General features: G+C 44.7%; 1 long non-coding RNA gene across 3 annotated transcripts; it reads right to left on the bottom strand.

Annotated features, from left to right (window-relative positions):
• Window positions 1-4013: 4013 nt before the first annotated feature.
• Window positions 4014-8033, bottom strand: LOC119362604. 3 transcript variants are annotated; one of them, XR_005173488.1, is made up of 4 exons: window positions 7810-8033; window positions 7342-7716; window positions 5810-6742; window positions 5406-5735 (listed from the first exon to the last, which is right to left on the bottom strand). It is a non-coding gene; the product is annotated as an uncharacterized LOC119362604 (long non-coding RNA). The 3 variants fall into 3 exon arrangements; XR_005173487.1 differs by lacking the exon at window positions 5406-5735 and adding an exon at window positions 4014-4382 and having other exon boundaries at window positions 5810-7716; XR_005173486.1 differs by having other exon boundaries at window positions 5810-7716.
• Window positions 8034-20036: the final 12003 nt, after the last annotated feature.

The following is a 20036-nucleotide window of genomic DNA, read 5'->3' as shown; positions in this document are numbered from 1 at the left end:
GTGTACTTATATTAAATTTAAATTGAATCTCTTTGTATTATTGTACTCGTGATGTTAACTTCAGATAATTAATGTAAATCGTATCTCTTTGTATTTTTTAAGTTAATTTTGATTTACATTTGTATTTGTGTCTTCCTCGTAATTTATATTTATATGTTTGTGTGCAGGTTATGGGTGAAGTGCCAGTGCTTTTGTAGGGGCCCCATGACGCCGGCCATCGTTGCCACCTATTTTTGAACCCAAATACTAAGCATGATTATCGGCCTTTCAGACTTCGAACCATAAAGAAAACATGGCCAATACACAATTCTTTCCTTACTCACCTTGACGCATATGGACTACAAGGTTTTGCTAGGCTCACATCAAGCGAAGGCCCTTCCCAGTTACGTTCGGACCCATCCCTTTTGACATCCCTCATTGACCGGTGGAGACCTGAAACCCACACCTTTCACTTTCGTTTTGAGGAGCTTGCACCTACACTGAAAGATGTTTCTATGATCACTGCTCTACCAATTAGAGGTGAGCCGTTAGTCTCACCAAGAGTGTCTCCATCTTGGCCATTAGATATAGTAGCCCGTCTTGGGATGGAAATGCCAGAATCACAACGTACTGGTGGCCCTCGGGGCATCCCACTCGTCTGGCTTCATGATAACTTCCGTATTTTATCTAGCTTCGCCAATGAGGAGACGAGAAAAAGACATCTGTTTGCGTATTTGTTGTGGCTCTTCGGGACTCTGTTTCCAAATTCACATGGGGACGTAGTTCTCCCTGATCTCATCTACATTGCACAGAATATGGTAGATGAACCTTTACCCGAGCAGCCAAAATACAGTTTCGGTTCTGCCATGCTATCTCATACATATAGAGGCTTGTGTGATGCCACACAAAAAATCTCTTTCACACAAAAAGCTCCATTACTTTGTGTCGCCTACGAATTTCTACAGTTGTGGTCCTGGGAATACCTCCCTGTAGGACGACCTCGTATAGTACAACCCGCACACCCATACGACTTTAGCGAGGGTGGTAGTGCAACTATGGCCACCAGGTGGACAAAGGCACGGAAACGTTGGTCTCCAGATATTGCGAAAAATTGTTACCCTATGTACCACCAGCAGTTTGAGATACTTGATGAGGCAGAAGTCACATGGAACCCGTGGACTCAGGACCAACTACAAATGGTCTTTGATGCTCGACCCTTCACACTAGGCATGTTAAGCGATAGTGCATTCTGGCTGACTCACTGCAACTTATTGTTCCTGTGGTATGTTGAGCCTTACAACCCAGAGCGTGTAATGAGACAATTCGGTCTCTATCAAGAAATTCCACCACCTTTTTCAAGACGTATCGATGAGGAAACCCATAAGTAAGATGTGACCTCCTTAAATAGTTAGTGTCTTTTTTAATTTACTAAACTCACACTTTGTTACATAATTTGCAGGCTAACCAATATGGGCAGGGGTTGGAATTTATACGATTGGAGGAAACACAACATTCAATGGGTACAGAAGTGGGAAAATGAAGCGCTAGCAGATATAGCGCATGAACTTAGGTATATTTTATTTACATTATTTTATTTACGATGCATGAAGATACTTTGCTTTCATCACAACGGTTTATGTAATTATTTAATTTTACAGACCATACGATGGAAGTACAGATCAAGCGTACAAGCAGTGGTACTGCATCAACACACGTGCTAGCCTGGCCAGTCAGCCAACTACTATACCGACACATCTCACACAGGAGGAGCAGGCGCGGAGACATATTGAGCTGCATGCAGCTTACTATTGTGATCAGATGGTAATCACTTGTAACTTTTTTAGGTCCATCATTTCATAATCATTTGAACCAAATAACATCCAAATATTGTTCAACTTGCAAGTTGCAACGAAGTAGGGCAGATGGCTATGGAAAGCATGCCTGCCCAGGGCCCAGCTCGCCCGTCATTCAGCAAACGTTTTCAACAATACCTGGTAACAAAGTTCAGATGCGGTAGAGGCGATGATGTTGTCACTGGAGCGTACAACATGCCAGTAGCAAGGTCAGCCAGACCGAGTGCGGCGCCGTCGTCCAGACCGAGCAAGGCACGTACGAGCCATGGGCAGTGGGGGGAGGGTCCGAGTACTAGAACGACATTGCCACGACATGACTCATCTCTGCCACTGCATCGCTCTTCTTCGGTGCAGCTTCGTCAGGGGCAGACATCTCAGGGCCATGGCAAGGGCTTGGATTTTATGCCCAAGCAGACTCTTTCCCCTAACCCATATGCGTACACAGGATATGACGCATACACCCAAGGTGAGGGATCTCAGTCGTATCTCTCCACGCGAGGGATCTCCATGCCCGAGGAGACTCGTGTACCAGATTTAAACCAGTACCACGTACAATGGCCAGACAGTACAGGCGAGGGATCTGATCAGGTAGTCATGTTTACATTTTAATGCATTTACAATGATAACATATATTATCCTCTAACAGTTTGTTAACAATGTTTCTATGTGCAGGGTGGCATACCTGATGTTAATTGGGACGATGAGAACACCCAACGTGGCGTCAACGCAGGCGTCCCGGGAGCATCACATGATCATGGCGACACGGTTACATCATTAGTTACAGAGTTCATCGGAGGGGACGTTATTGGCCCATCTTTTATCCCCGCAGAGTCACAACCATACGCCTATAATTATGCTTCAGGTTCGCAACAAGGATTCCCGACTCCACCACCTACACAGGAGTCGCAGACACATGAAGCTGAATTGGAGTACGGCCGCGGTCTTCGTGTAACTCGGCCACCTAATCGCTTGGAGCTTTCCGGTCGTAAGGAAAGGCCAGGTGGTCATCGTAAACTAGGGTGATTCATCTATCCACGTGCGTGACCCATTGTATCTACATATGTCAGTATCAGACTTTTCGATTTGAACATCTATGTATGCTGAAATAAAAATGCACCAGTCTTCGGCTTATGTTTTCGCGCAACCCTTTCCCCTCAATATTTTCCCGCTAACGCTTTCCCTCCATATGAGCCCGCCACCCGTTTCCTGCCAACCCCTTCCCGCCATATCTTCCTGCCACCTGTTTCCCGCCAACCCCTTCCTGCCATATGTTCCTGCCAACCCTTTCCCGCCATACTACAATCGTTCTTTCTCGCCATTTTCTCCTCTCTACCTATAAAACCCCCTTCAGACAGAGGTGGATAAGCATTCGAGTGTAGTGTAGTCAAGATGTCCCATTATCCTTTCGATCGTAGTTTTCACCCTGGGATGAGTAGGACTCTTCTCAGGCTAGCTACCGATTTCAGGATGGACAATAGGATAGTTCCATGGGACGAACTCACGGGTAGTGACACCATAATGAATGAGTTGGCTCACCAATTACGTAGGTCTGGGTGGCCTGAAAGGACATATGAGAAGGTACGTAAAGAACTTCTTAGGTTGCATGCAAGGTGGAAGAAGGTAGTGGAGCCGAAGAGTGAAACTTTCAGAAGGACTTCAGAAAAGCATCCATTTTTATGGACTGAGAAAAACGAGGATGAAGATGATATCTTCATGCCGCCGCTTCCGGGTTCTGCATCCTCAAAGGGCAAGAGTACTGCATCCTCAAAGAGCAAGAGTTCTGCATCATCGAAGGGTAATAGTTCTGCATCCTCGAAGAGCAAGAGTTCTGCATCGACGGAGGATGACGATGATGCCTTCATGTAGTTTTTAAGCTGTATTCCAGTTCTACCGTTTAATTCAGATGTACTTGCATTATTAGTTTGTACTCTCTTATTGTAGGGCATTGTGTTCTATCTTAATTTGTAGTTGTTGCACGATGTTCAATATTAGTGGAGGGAAAAAAATGCCACTACTTTATTCTAAAACTATATTTTTTTCCCATTACGACACGGTACAACTGAAAATAAGATACATCGTAGATTTGAAATATAGCTACATTTAACTACTGAAATAAAGCTACATTAAACTGCAGAAATAAAGATACAAATGATTGCGAAATTTATAATACTACCACAGGGATCTACTGAGTCCAGCGTGGATATTTTCCTTTTCCATCGCCAGCTTCTTTTGCTGCCTTGGCCTCACGAGCCCTTTCTTTCTTTCTCTGCCTCTCCGCCTCACGAGCCTCTTTTTGCTGTCGTTCCTGCTCCTTCATGCGACGAGCCTCTTCCCTATTTTTCTTTCCTAAATCCTGAAAAAAATAGTGTTGCTCAGCATATTATTCTTTTAACTCCCTCTCTTGCTCTGCTTTCTCCTCAGCTTCCGCCTTCTCGCGTCGCTCTTCCGCATAGAAACTATTCCACGCACGGTGACTTCTTTCACGAACCTCAGTCACTGCCCAAGCCGACATCTCCGTGTCAATCCAATGATAGTACGTGGCGAAGGAGACTACAACAAGAAACAAGAATGTTATTAAAGAATATATCAAAATACAGAGAAAATTAAGCGGGAAATTTTAGGATTCCTGTAGTGTCGGCACAACAGCTTCCCGCAACATCGGATTCCCGCAGCGAGTGACTGATTCCCGCAGTGCCGTCGCATCCGCTCAAGCAATAGCCAGAGCAATTCTCACAGTGTTGTCCCATCCGCTGAGGCAAAAGAAGCTAAAGCAGGACTGATTCCCGGGCGAAAGAATCTAAAGCAGGGCACCAGCGTGCATTTTCCCGCGCGTGGCAATCACCGCCGTCAGCGTCGCTGTCGCACACGGGAATCAACGCCGTCAGTGTCCCCTTGTCCGCTGTGGCAGAGAGGCCGCCTCAGCAGCTGGCGGCCTGGCCCGCAGTCACGTCGCCACTGCAGCACGGCCTGTCGGCCCGCGAGCGACAACGGCAACAGAGGCCGCCTCGCTGGGTGGCGGCGTGGCCCACCAGGCCTGGCCGTTCCGTCCCGGCTCGGCGCACTGTGCACAGACGGTTATATCCCGCGCGGCCGCCTCCTGCGGTGGCGGCAGGCGCCACGTGTCGCCTGCCGCCACTAGCGAGGGGGTCCTTTCTGACAATGTTTTTGACATGTGGTCTTTTTTGGCAATTCTGTTGGCCAGGGGGTCTTTTTGGACAAAAAATCGGTGTTGCCCCGCTGCGCTGACCGACAGACGGCTCAGGCATCGACCCCGACCTAGACCCATTATCTGATCTGTGGCCCAGACAAAAAAGGTGACGTCCTGGTCCACGGCCCAGTGGGACGCGCAGTGCAGTCCGTCCTGCCGCTACGCTTCGGGCCCACGACTTCGCCACTGTTTCATACCGTATTCCCCTGTACCCCTGATTTACCACGGCTCGGGTCTGACACACCATCTGGATTTGTTCACATCCCAAGCTTGGAATGGACGAGCGGGATTTCGGGCTCAGCTGAGCCCGAGCACCAAATCGTCGCTTCCCAACCGAAAGATGCTTCACTCGAGTATGACCTTAATATATGCTAGGAAGATGTAACAGGAGGCTTCCATTGTTTGAAGGATGTGAGTACTACGGAAATGCAATTCGGCTCCCAGGTCCAAATGCTCCTACAATCTGTACCACACCCTTTTATCATGATCTGTGCTATGTCCTATAAAATGTGATGTATTCACGGCCGTATCACCATTTTGGAACAGTGACCTGGCACACGCCTGGCTATCGTTTAATGCACGCATGAACCTCTGCCCGCCGTTGGTCCAGACGGAGACTGACATTTTTGTGCTGTTTGGGCGTCATCTGTGCCCTCCACCCCGTCACTAACTAGGCCACCACTAGATTCAGAGAACTGGAAACGAAATTGTTGCGGGTGAGGAGCCATAGCCTTGTGCAAGCATCAGTAAAGAAAATTAACGCACGAACCTCCATATGCTGGCCTCCTTCGGTAGTGCACGCGATCGTCATGTTTACTCCTCGACAGGAACTGGTACCCTGAGTGTGCCAAGCCCAACTCCCAGAACTGCATGTCTCAAGAAATCGCCTGATACACAATTTCTCAAACAGAAACAAAATCAGTTCAGTCAAATAAAACATCCCGTAAGCGTCATTTTACGTCTCCACATCTATCACAGCATTCTACTACAAACAGAACTTCCTAGTTCTGGAGTACACCCACCCCACAGGAAAAAAGAAAACAACTGATTTTCAGACTTGCTGAATTATGCATTACAAGGACCTGTTACACCTGGATTGCTGTAAAATTTTCACCCAGAGGATTTGAGCAGGTTTTCTTCCTATGTGGTCACGGCTGCTACTGGTAGCCCACATCAGTCTCTTAATATGGCTCCCAACACGACTGAAAAAGATGGCTCCCAACATCAGGTTGCACTCTAAACAGGAATTCACAGTCCTTGGCCAAAGTGCTTATAAGTTTTGTCCAAAGTCAAAGTATCTCTACTTTGACCAAACATATAGAAAAAAAGTATCAGCATTCACAATGCCAGATCAATATTGTTAGATTCGTTATGAAATGTAGTTTCATAGTATATATATTTGGTATTATAGGCATTGGTATTTTTTAATATAAATATGGTCAAACTTTGCAATGTTTGACCGGATGCAAATCTAATACGCGGAGTAAAAAGGACTGGAGGGAGTATCTCCGCAAACATATCTATTGTCTTGCTAGCATCATTTCCCGCCTGGTCTTTGTTGATTTTCTCCAATGTCAAACCTAGTGCTGGCTCTACCACATGTTCACCCAACTTATCTGCATATCCTCTTATCATTTGCTCGAGTACCCCCACCCTGCTGGGACATGGTGTTATATCTGCTGGATGACTCCCCACCCTAACCCTGCAAAATCAAACATAAAGTTCTTCAACAGGTGCAGTAGCAGAGCAGATATATCGACAAATTTCTCAATTTAAAGTTTGAAGTCATTCACCAACGGCAGCGGACATTCTCTTTGTGAGTTCTGCAGTTCTTACTAGTCTGGAATCATCAATATATCCAGCACTACAGGTTCGTGGGGGATGGTTTGTACCTTGGGTGTGAAGTTCACAAAATCCGTTAGCTCGGCCGAGTTGAGCACCGGCCGATTGCTACAGATTGACTTTTTTCAACCTATACCAACCTATATACCACTCTAAACAGGAACATGGCCTTCTGTTTTCTTTTTATAGAATTCCCCTGCAATTACAACTCCAGCTGCACATTAATACCCAGGAGCACACATACGGCAATCACAATGTGATTTATTCAATCGAGACTTCCAACGTACTCCCTCTGTCCCAAAATAAGTGACTCAACTTTGTACTAACCTGTACTAACTTTAGTTAGTACAAAGTTGAGTCACTTATTTTGGGACGGAGGGAGTGACACTTACAGAGCGTGCAGATCATATCACCTACTGATGCAAGAGACGAATGCATTTTTATGAATATGCTAATTACCTCCTAGTCTATCCCGGCGATTGCAGATTCACCTTGCCAGTAGACTGAGCGGAGCCTCCATCGCCACTTTCTGTTCGATCTTCAATTACAGTGTCTCCATCCAGATGTGCTTCAACGCCCCCCCGGTCAATGGCATCTGCGATGTCCCCCTCACTCTCACTGAAACCGGACATGGCGGCGGCGCCAGCAGCCACACTTGTTTCCTCGCCGCACAGAGCAGCAGGACCCCGTGCTGCCCAGTTAAGCTGCGCTCAAATCGTCCGAGAACCGCCCCGCGAGATCCATTAGCTGACTCCTCTTCCCCACGATCAGCCCCACCAATCAAACTCCACTAGGGACGCCGCGCTAGCCGCCTCCGCCGGGAAGACATGCAACCTGCGCCCGTTGAATTGAAGCTCTAAGCTTCTTTTTTTTATGCTGGATGGTAGTGAAGAACAATTTGTGCTGCACAAGGAGGGATTCTTTTACCTGTCTACCGGAGAGACGGGGAAATCCATCGCCATGGCTGCGCCTCCGCTGCTCGGAGACAACGTCCGCGGCCGCGAGTAGACAAGCAGTGTGCGAGCTCGCCGCCGCCATCCCGCTGTAATTTTTCCTCGGCTCGACCCCCTTCTCCTCAAACAGGACCGAAGCTGGTGGATGGGATGCATTCATTTGCCTGCTTGTATAATGGGTCCTTGACGAACTGTACTCAAGAGACGAACACCTGCGCCTCTGGTACAAAATGTCTCTCCGCTAAGACTGCCCATAGAGCAAGGTACAACTGAGCAAATTCACTAGCAATGATTTAATACCAAAAGAGATGATTTGAGTAACATATTAACATCCCATACAAAGACAAGATGATCTGCAATCTAATAAATAAAGTGTTGTATGACACTACACATATGTTAGGACATCTTCAATGTCAGACCCGCTAAATTTCTTCCGCGTCCGTCCACGGATAGGGAGATTAGTCTGCAGACACGGATGCGGGGGCGCCATCCAACTGTAGACGCATATATTTCAACCCGCATTTAACCCAACATGACGAATTTCATGTGAACACGGCGGATTTCATTAAAATTCGACCGTTTAACTAAAAAAAAGCCCCTATACAGGACGACCACCTCATACGCGTGGCCGCCCAGCCCCGCCGTGCCGCCGTCGCCGTCCGTGCCATCATCATTGTCGTCATCATCGTTGTCGTTGTCGTCATCGTCCCTCCAGCGTCGGTACATCACTGGAGGGCCATGGCATCCTTGTCCGGCGGCCGCCTGCCGCTTGTGGAGGAGCCTCTCCGTCTCCTGCTGCGCCGTGCGAAGGGCCGCGATGGCCATTGCCGACGTGGCGTTAGGAGTCCTGACGGCGGCCTTGCCGCGACCGACGTTTGTGGAGCAGTTGCCAAGCGACCACTCCTCGCCGATCTTGGCAAGCTTGCCATCAAGGCGGCGACGGCGCCTAGCAGTTGTCTCCGCGGTGCTCACGGAGCGGTCGAGCGCCCACGCTGTGGCGAGGTCTGGGTCGTTCCGGACCCATTCCGGCGCCACGTCGCTCTTGGCGAACACAGAGCAGCAACTGTTATCACTAATCTTGATATTACTGTATCAGCACTTTAGCTTGTTTTTTCGTCATGCATGTAACTTAGGTGATCTAGGAAGTAGCTAGTCATCAAGACGTCAGTTGAGTGCGCGGAGAAGACGAGATGCCGGGCGGCCATGAGATGCGGCGAGCATGGTGAGATGTTGATTGCGGTGTGAAGCCGCGGTGCCGTGAGATGCGGCACGATCACGTGAAGTACCAAGGCGCACTGGAGTCAAAACTGCTGAATGGACTAGTTGGACTAGAGCCGAGTGAATCGGTGTACTAGTTTGTTAGTTTGCAGTTTTGCATGCATGTAGTTTGCTTGGTCAGGTAGTTGCCGAGTAGTATGGATAATGGAGGAAGTCTAGGACATGGTTACTGCATGGAGTGGTTAGTGGAGTAATGGGCCAAAGTAGTTGCATGGTGTGAGTGGTGCATGGTGGTTGTGGCTGCATGAACCGTGGAGTGTCTAAGTCCTTGTATAAATAGTTCCCTTTGAGTGAATGGAAAAATGGTTGTGAGGCCACAAGCACAATGTAGCCACGGTGGTCACCAAGGGAGTTCTCTAGGCAAAGGCATTGTGTTGCTCTTCCTTGGTATATGGGTGCATGAGTGTGTGTCCATGTGCGTGTGTTCTTGAGAGAAACAAGAAACAAAGAGAGAAGGTTGAGTTGTGAGAGACAGCCAAGAGGAAGAAGAGCGGCACTGCGAGAGGCAGCACCAATAATTGGTATTCAGAGCCTTGTCGACCCATGTTGGTGGCGGCGCGGTGGACAGCATGTGAGGTGGAGGACGCCGGCGCGAGGTGATGGCCAGTGGCGGCTCAATGCCGCCGGTGGGACGTTGCTGTGTGATGCCGCGAGGTGATGATGGTGTGGTGATCAGCGACGCGATGACTGATACGTTCATTTTGCATCATATTTTCCTACTATTATTTATGTTGTTTTATTGTATAATAATGCTTTTTGGAGTAATTCTAATGTCTTTTCTCTCATAATATGCAAGGTATGCACAAAGGGGGAGAATTCTGGCAGCTGGAAATCTGGACCTGAAAAAGCTACGTCAAGCTACCTATTCTGCACAACTCCAAATGAGTTGAAACTTCTCGGGGATTTTATATGAAATATTTAAAAATTATTGAAGCAAATAAGTACGAGAGGGGGGCCACCAGGTGGGCACAACCCACCTGGGCGCGCCCTGGTGGGTGATGCCCTCCTTGGCCCACCTCCGGTGCCCATCTTCTGGTATATAAGTCATTTTGACCTAGAAAAAATAAGGAGAGGACTTTCGGGACAAAGCGCCACTGCCTCGAGGCGGAACTTGGGCAGGAGCACTTTTGCCCCTCCGACGAAGCAATTCCGCCGGGGGAACTTCCCTCCCGGAGGGGGAAATCATCATCATCACCAACAACTCTCACATCTTGGGGAGGGCTATCTTCATCAATATCTTCAACAGCACCAACTCCTCTCAAACCCTAGTTCATCTCTTGTGTTCAATTTCTTTCAAAACTATAGATTAGTGCTTGTGGGTGACTAGTAGTGTTGATTACATCTTGTAGTTGTTTACTTATGGTTTATTTGGTGGAAGATTGTATGTTCGGATCCATTATGCTATTTAATACCCCTCTGATCTTGAGCATGTTTATCATTGGTGAGTAGTTACTTTCGTTCTTGAGGTCACGGGAGAAATCATGTTGCAAGTAATCATGTGAACTTGATATGTGTTTGACATTTTGATGATATGTATGTTGTCATTCTCTTAGTGGTGTCATGTGAACGTCGACTACATGACACTTCACCATATTTGGGCCTAAGGGAATGCATTGTAGAGTAGTTATTAGATGGTGGGTTGTGAGAGTGATAGAAGCTTAAACCTTAGTTTATGCGCTATTCGTAAGGGACCGATTGGATCCAAAAGTTTAATGCTATGGTTAGAATTTATTCTTAATACTTTTCTCGTAGTTGCGGATGCTTGCTAGAGGGTTAATCATAAGTAGGAGGTTTGTTCAAGTAAGAACAACACCTAAGCACCGGTCCACCCACATATCAAATTATCAAAGTACCGAACACAGATTAAGCCAACATGATGAAAGTGACTAGATGAAATTCATGTGTACCCTCAAGAACACTTTGCTTATCATAAGAAACCGTTTTGGCTTGTCATTTGCCTCAAAAGGATTGGGCTACCTTGCTGCATTTTTGTTACTACTATCATTACTTGCTTGTTACAAATTATCTTGCTATCAAACTACTCCACTACTTACAATTTTAGCACTTGTCATTTCCTTCTGCTCCTCGTTGGGTTCGATAGTCTTACTTATCGAAAATGCTACAATTGACCCCATATACTTGTGGGTCATCAAGGCTATTTTCTGGCGCCGTTGCCGTGGAGTGAAGCGCTCTTGGTAAGTGGAAATTGGTAAGGAAACATTATTACTACGTGCTAAAATTTATTGTCACTTGCTACTATGGAAAACAATCATTTAAGGGGTTTGTTCGGGATATCTTCACCTCGACCAGAACCACAATTAGTTGCCCCTCAACCTACTGCACCTACTAAAAATATTGAATATGAAATTCCTTCGGGTATGTTAGAGTAACTGCCAGCTAATCCTTATGGAGGAGATGAAATCGAACATCCTGATATGCACTTGATATATGTGGATGAAATTTATGGATTGTTTAAGCTTGCAGGTTTGCCCGGAGATGAAGCTAAGAAGAAGGTTTTCCCTTTATCTTTGAAGGTAAAAGCATTGACATGGTATAGGCTATGCGATGATATTGGATCTTGGAACTGGAACCGTTTGAAATTGGAATTTCATCAAAAAAATTATCCTATGTATCTAGTTCATCGTGATCGGAATTATATATATATAACATTTGGCCTCATGAAGGACAAAGTATCACTCTAGCTTGGGGAGGCTTAAGTCAATGTTATATTCATGCCCCAATCATGAGCTCTCAAGAGAAATTATTATTCAGAATTTTTAGGCTCGGCTTTCTTGTAATGATCAAACCATGCTCAATACTTCTTGTACTAGTTCTTTTATGAAGAAGATTGTTGAATTCCGGTGGGATCTTTTAGAAAAAATTAAATGCAACTCTAAAGATTGGGAACTCGAGAAGGTAAAGAGTCGGGTATTGAACCTAAGTTCGATTGTGTTAAATCCTTTATGAATACTGATGCTTTTCAAAAGTTTAACACTAAATATGGACTTGACTCTGAGATAGTAGCTTACTTTTGTGAATCTTTTTCAACTCATGTTGATCTCCCTAAGGAGAAGTGGTTTAAATATCACCCACCTATTAAAGAAGAAATTAAAGAACCGGTAAAAGCTAAAGAAGAAACTATCATTTACAATGTTTATCCAATTGTTCCTACTTCTTATATTGAAAAAGAATTCTTAGCAGTGGTGTTTGCTTATGATAAATTCAGATCTTACGTTGTTGATTCTAAAGTAATTGTTCACACCGATCATGCTGCTTTAAAATATCTTATGGGAAAGAAAGATGCTAAACCTAGATTCATTAGGTGGGTTCTTCTGCTACAAGAATTTGATTTGCATATCACTGATAGGAACGGAGCAGAGAACCACGTAGATGATAACTTGTCTAGGCTTGAAAATATTCTTGATGACCCACAACCTATTAATGATAGCTTTCCTGATGAACAATTAGCTGCAATAAATGTTTCTAATAGTACACCTTCTTATGCTGACTATGCTAATTATATTGTTGCTAAATACATACCACCTAGCTTCACATACCAACAAAAGAAAAAATTCTTCTATGATTTAAGACATTACTTTTGGGATGACCCACATCTTTATAAATAAGAAGTAGATGGTATTATTAGACGTTGTGTACCTGAGCATGAACAGGAACAAATCCTACGGAAATGTCACTCTGAAGCTTACAGAGGACATCACACGGGAGACAGAATAGCTCATAAGGTATTGCAATTTGTTTTTTATTGGCCTACTCTCTTCAAAGATGCCCGTAAGTTTGTCTCGTCTTGTGATGAACGCCAAAGAATAGGTAATATCGGTAAGCGTCAAGAAATGCCTATGAATTCTTCACTTGTTGTTGAACCATTTGATGTTTGGGGATTTGATTTCATGGGACCTTTTCCTTCCTCTAATGGGTATACACATATTTTGGTAGCTGTTGATTATGTTACTAAGTGGGTAGAAGCTATTCCAACAAGTAGTGCTGATCACAACACCTCTATTAAAATGCTTAAGGAAGTTATTTTCCCAAGGTTTGGGGTCCCTAGATATTTAATGGCTGATGGTGGTTCACATTTTATTCATGGTGCTTTCCGTAAAATGCTTGCTAAGTATGATGTTAACCATAGAATTGCATCAGCTTATCATCCTCAGTCTAGTGGTCAAGTTGAACTTAGCAATAGAGAAATAAAACTAATCTTACAAAAGAATGTCAATAGGTCCTGGAAGAATTGGTCTAAGGAATTAGATGATGCACTTTAGGCTTATAGAACAGCTTATAAAAATCCTATGGGTATGTCTCCATATAAAATGGTTTATGGAAAAGCTTGTCATTTGCCTCTTGAGTTAGAACATAAAGCATATTGGGAAATTAAAGAAATCAATTATGATTTCAAATTTGCTAGTGAAAAGAGGTTATTTGATATTAGCTCGTTAGATGAATGGAGAACCCAGGCTTATGAAAATGCAAAATTATTCAAAGAAAAAGTTAAAAGATGGCATGACAAAAGAATCCAAAAGCGTGATTTTAAAGTTGGAAAATATGTTCTTTTGTACAACTCTCGTTTCAGATTCTTTGCAGGAAAACTCCTCTCCAAATAGGAAGGACCCTATGTCATCGAGGAGGTCTATCGATCTGGAGCTATCAAAATAAATAATGCCGAAGGTACTAACCCGATGGTTGTCAATGGGCAACAAATAAAACATAATCTCAGGTACGCCCATTAATGTTGAAAGCAATATTATCCAAACTTTGACACCGGAAGAACACATAAAGGAAACCTTCCAGAACACCCCAGAATCATGAAAAAAGGAGGTGTATGATACGGTAAGTGAACGGACTCCGAAAAATTCGCAAAAATATTTTTTGTTAGTTTTGGAATATTTAGAAAATTAGGAAAATAAGAAACTTTCAGGAAAGTGACCCTAGTGGGCACGATACACCAGGGCGTGCCAGGCATGCCTGGCGCGCCCAGGTGGGTTGTGCCCACCTCGGGTAGTTTCAGGCCTCTGTTTTTCTTTCGTTATGCCTTCTCCCCAAGATAAAAAATTCTATATATACCTCCAGAACCCGTTGACCTCCGTATCACGGAGAAATCTCCTGTTTCTTTTCTTGCTATTTTCTGTCAGATCCAATCCATCAAGGTCGCTTCAAGCTCCTCCAGGGACAAGTTCTTCGGCAACGTCATCAACCCATACCTGCGGGAGGTGATGCAGCACCCTCAAGCTATCCAGATGCGCAATGGGATGCTGCACACCCTCTATGTTCAAGGACCCAGGGGTCTGGATCCGTGGAGGCCAGGCTTGAAGCTATGGAGCAGGACATCTTGAGGTGCAAGGGGATGGTGGAACATGGACTTAATGCCAATCACCTCATGATCACAGACTACACCCATGATCTCAAGATGGATGGCAAGCCCATAAAGGACATCATCTTCTCCCTCAACGAGCAAATCAACTTCCTCCATAGCCAGATCCATGACCTTCAAAGCCAAGTCTTTGAATATGAGGCAAGTTTTAAAGGTATGAGTATGGCTGCCAGTTGCAGGATCCGGGAGACTCACTCCTCCTATTATGATGGTGAGCCTCTATCATTGAAACTCGAGGACAACAATCCTTCTACTTCATCACCACCACCTCCTTCTTCACCGCCAAAAGAAAACTGAGTATTGGGTATGGGCACTCCCCTTGGCTTTTGCCAAGCTTGGTGGAGGTGCCCCGGTATCGTATCATCTCCACTATCTTTAGCCTTTACTTTCTTAGTTAGATCCATGTTTATCTTTTACTATTAGATGAATAAAAGTTTAGTTCAATCCTTTCTTTTTGTGAGTTTGCTTAGTGATCAATCCTTGTAATCGTGTGTGAGATATATAATAAAGTTTAGTTTGAGTTTTGCCTTCTTTACTCTCTTGTTTCAACAAAAAGAAAGAAAATAAAAAAAGATCATGTGCTAATCTTATGGTAAGTGATGACATTAAATAAGAAACAGTATAAGTAGAAAATTTTATTGTAGATCAAACATATCATTGGTCAATGATGCAACTCATGAAAGAATTAATAAGGGAAGAGAAGATTCACATATAAATATACTATCCTGGAAATCTTTTATGCTTGTGAGCGCCCATCAAAATATTATATGCCAAAATTGTTGACGTTGGACAAGGAAGACAACTCAATGATTTATGTTTGTTCATATTCACATAGAAGTTATATTGTCATAGATCCTTCAACATGTGGTGCTTGCCCCTATCTTTGCTAGCCAAAAACTCCGCACTAAGTAGAAATACTACTTGTGCATCCAAAACCCTTCAACCCAAATCTTGTTTGAGAGTCCACCATACCTACCTATGGATGAGTAAGATCCTTCAAGTAAGTTGTCATCAGTGCAAAAAGGGCAATAAAATTGCTTCTAAAAGTGTAAGATCATTTAATGTAAGGGGAAATTGAGCGTTGTACGAACTTGTGATGGTGAAGAATAAAAGTGACAGACTGCATAATAAAGGTTGTCATCACAAGGGGCAATATAACGTGGCATTCTCTTGCACTAAGGGGTTGAGCATACAAAGAAAAAGCGCATGGCAACCTCTGCTTTCCTCTACGAAGGGCCTATCTTTTACTTTCATGTATTTACTTTCATGCAAGAGTCAAAGTTTTTCTCTCTATTCCTTTTATTTTTCTCCTTTGGCAAGCATCATCGAGCGAGGAAAGATCTAGGTACATATATATCCAATTGAATATGGGTAGCATGAGTTATTATTGTTGACATCACCCCTGAGGTGAGTGTGTTGGGAGGCAAAACTATAAGCCCCTATCTTTGTATGTGTCCGGTTGAAATGTTTTGCTCATGTGTACGCGGTGAGTGTTAGCAATCATAGAAGACTAAATGATGGTTGAGTATGTGGACTTGCCTAAAGGCTCCGATACGTGACCCTTCCTGAAAAGATGATGAATTGTAGTTGCAAAGTTGACTGAGAACATAGTTTGTTGGTTCCCAATAGATTTTATGCTTTATACTTCGATGTTGTGATGAATTGTCACTTGTTCATGATAAGTCTATGATAAAAGTATTATGTTAAAGTTTTTGCTGTTATAATAAGTCACATGATGCTGCTATGTCCGTATTTTTTTTATCGACACCTCTCTCTCTAAGCATGTGGACATGTTTTTCGATTTCGGTTTTCACTTGAGGACAAGCAAGGTCTAAGCTTGGGGGAGTTGATACGTCCATTTTGCATCATGTTTTCCTACTTTATTTATGTTGTTTTATTGTGTAATAATGCTATTTGGAGTAATTCTAATGCCTTTTCTCTCATAATATGCAAGGTATGCACAAAGGGGGAGAATTCTGGCAACTGGAAATCTCGACCTGAAAAAGCTACGTCAAGCTACCTATTCTGCATAACTCCAAATGATCTAAACTTCCCGAGGATTTTTTATGGAATATTTAAGAATTATTGGAGGAAATAAGTACCAGAGGGGGTCCACCAGGTGGGCACAAACCACCTGGGCACGCCAGAAGGCCCAGGCGCGCCCTGGTGGGTGCTGCCCTCCTCGCCCCACCTCCGGTGCCCATCTTCTGATATATAAGTCATTTTTACCTAGAAAAAAATATGGAGAGGACTTTCGGGACGAAGCGCCACTGCCATGAGGCGGAACTTGGGCAGGAGCACTTTTGCCCACCGATGGAGCGATTCTGTCGGGGGAACTTCCCTCCCGGAGGGGGAAATCATCATCATCATCATCACCAACAACTCTCCCATCTTGGGGAGGGCTATATTCATCAATATCTTCAACAACACCAACTCCTCTCAAACCCTAGTTCATCTCTTGTGTTCAATTTTGTATCAAAACTATAGATTGGTGCTTGTGGGTGACTAGTAGTCTTGATTACATCTTGTAGTTGATTACTATATGGTTTATTTGGTGGAAGATTACATGTTCAGATCCATTATGCTATTTAATACCCCTCTGATCTTGAGCATGTTTATCATTGGTGAGTGATTACTTTCGTTCTTGAGGTCACGGGAGAAATCATGCTGCAAGTAATCATGTGAACTTGATATGTGTTCGATATTTTGAAGATATGTATGTTGTCATTCTCTTAGTGGTGTCATGTGAACATCGACTACATGACAGTTCACCATATTTGGACCTAAGAGAATGCATTGTGGGGTAGTTATTAGATGGTGGGTTGCGAGAGTGACAGAAGCTTAAACCCAGTTTATGCGCTATTCCGTAAGGGACCGATTGGATCCAAAAGTTTAATGCTATGGGTAGAATTTATTCTTAATACTTTTTGCATAGTTGCGGATGCTTGCGAGAGGGTTAAACATAAGTAGTAGATTTGTTCAAGTAAGAACAGCACCTAAGCACTGGTCCACCCACATATCAAATTATCAAAGTACCGAACACGAATTAGGCCAACATGATGAAAGTGACTAGATGAAATTCCCATGTACCCTCAAGAACACTTTGCTTATCATAAGAAACTGTTTTGGCCTGTCCTTTGCCTCAAAAGGATTGGGCTACCTTTCTGCACTTTTGTTACTACTATCATTACTTGCTTGTTACAAGTTATCTTGCTATCAAACTACTCCGCTACTTACAATTTTAGCACCTGCAGACATTACCTTGCTGAAAACCACTGTCATTTCCTTCTGCTCCTCGTTGGGTTCGACACTCTTACTTATCGAAAAGGCTACAATTGACCCCATATACTTGTGGGTCATCAATGGCGTCGTCCACGTCAAGAGGTGGCCGCTGCATGCGACACGACGCCGTGGTGTCTGGCGTTGTGATGGTGGCGATTTCCACGACAAGACGGTGCACGGTGATCAGCGTTGCGATGGCGTCGTCCTCGGCAAGGAGAAGTCACTTCGTGCCGCAAGTGGCTGCGGGTGATCCGCGAAGAAGAGTATGATATCAAGATTTGGGGGTGAATGTTAGCACTAATCTTGATATTATTGTATCAGCATTTTAGCTTGGTTTTTCGTCATGCATGTAACTTAGCAATCTAGGAAGTAGCTAGTCATCAAGACATCAGTTGAGTGCATAGAGAAGACGAGATTCCGGGCTGCCATGTGATGCGGCGAGCATGGTGAGATGTCGATTGTGGTGTGAAGCCGCAGTGCCTTGAGATGCAGCATGGTCGCGTGAAGTACCAAGGCGCACTGGAGTCAGAACTATTGAATGGACTAGTTGGACTAGAGCGGAGTGAATCGGTGTACTAGTTTGTTAGTTTGCACGCATGTAGTTTGCTTGGTCAGGTAGTTGCCAAGTAGTATGGATAATGGAGGAAGTCTAGGATGTGTTTACTGCATGGAGTGGTTAGTGGAGTAATGTGTCAAAGTAGTGGCATGGCGTGAGTGGTGCATGGTGGTTGTGGCTGCATGCACCATGGAGTGTCTAATTCCTTGTATAAATAGTCCCCTTTGAGTGAATGGAAAAATGGTTGTGAGGCCACAAACACAATGTAGCCACGGTGGTCACCAAGGGGGTGATCTAGGCAAAGGCCTCTTGTTCTTCTTCCTTGGTATATGGGTGCATGCATGTGTGTCCATGTGTGTGTGTGTGTTATTGAGAGAAACCAAGAAACAAAGAGAGAAGGTTGAGCTGCGAGAGATAGCCAAGAGGAAGAAGAGAGGCACTGTGAAAGGCAGTGCCAACAGCAACCACTATCTTTTAAAGCACAAGAGTAAGGAGTTCATCATCAACAACAACATCTATTACGTTTTGGAGAGTGGTGTCTCCTAGATTGGTTAGGTGTCAGTTGGGAGCCTCCAAGATCTTGTGGAGTTGAACCAAGGAGTTTGTAAGGGTAAGGAGATCACCTACTTCATGAAGATCTACCCCGAGTGAGGCTAGTTCTTGGTGGATGTAAGCCATGGTGGAATAGAGAAGTTGCTTCTTCGTAGACCCTTTGTGGGTAGATCCCTCTTTGGACTCATGCAGCCGTTACCCTTCGTGGGTTGAAATCTCCATCAACATGGTTGTATGATAACACCACCTATCGGAACCACGCCACAATCACCATGTCTTCATTGTGTTTGATTTCTCCTGTCTCTCCTTTACTTTCATATGCAAAGTCTTTACTTTCCACTACTCAACTCTTAGACTTGCATGTGTAGGGTGTTGATTGACTTGGTGAAATTGCTAAAACTTGCCTACAACTAGAATTGAGAAAAAGATAAGTTTTTATTGTTGGGAAACGTAGCATGCAATTTAAAAAAAATCCTACGCTCACGCAAGATCTATCTAGGAGATGCATAGCAACGAGAGGGGAGAGTGTGTCCACATACCCTCGTAGACCGAAAGCGGAAGCGTTAACTTAATGCGGTTGATGTAGTGGAACATCTTCTCAAATCAACTGATCAAGTACTGAACGTACGGCACCTCCGAGTTCTGCACACGTTCAGCTCGATGACGTCCCTCAAACTCTTGATCTAGCAGAGTGTCGATGGATTCGATGAGTTCTGTCAGCATGATGACATGATGACGGTGTTGGTGATGTCATCCGCACAGGGCTTCGCCTAAGCACTATGACAATATGACCGAAGGAGTAAACGGTGGAGGGGGCACCGCACACGGCTAAACAATCGGCGAGTCTTGGGGTGCCCCCGTGCCCCCGTATATAAAGGAGGAGGGGGAGGAGGCCGGCCACCAGGGGCGCGCCATGGAGGGGGGAGTCCTACTAGGACTCCACTCCTAGTAGGATTCCCCCCTCCCCGCCTTTTTTCCTTCTTAAACGGAGAGGGGAAAAGGGAAAGAGGTGGAGAGGGAGAAGGAAAGGGGGGTGAGGGAGTCCTGGATTAGGGGGTGTCCGGATGGCCGGACTCCCGGACTATGAAGATACAAGATTGAAGACTTCGTCCTATGTCCGGATAGGACTTTCCTTGGCGTGGAAGGC

The sequence above is a fragment of the Triticum dicoccoides genome, chromosome 2B, assembly GCF_002162155.2.
Source record: "Triticum dicoccoides isolate Atlit2015 ecotype Zavitan chromosome 2B, WEW_v2.0, whole genome shotgun sequence".
NCBI lineage: Eukaryota > Viridiplantae > Streptophyta > Magnoliopsida > Poales > Poaceae > Triticum > Triticum dicoccoides.
The sequence above is the reverse complement of the archived record's forward strand: the minus strand, read 5'-3'. Positions and strand labels throughout refer to the sequence as shown.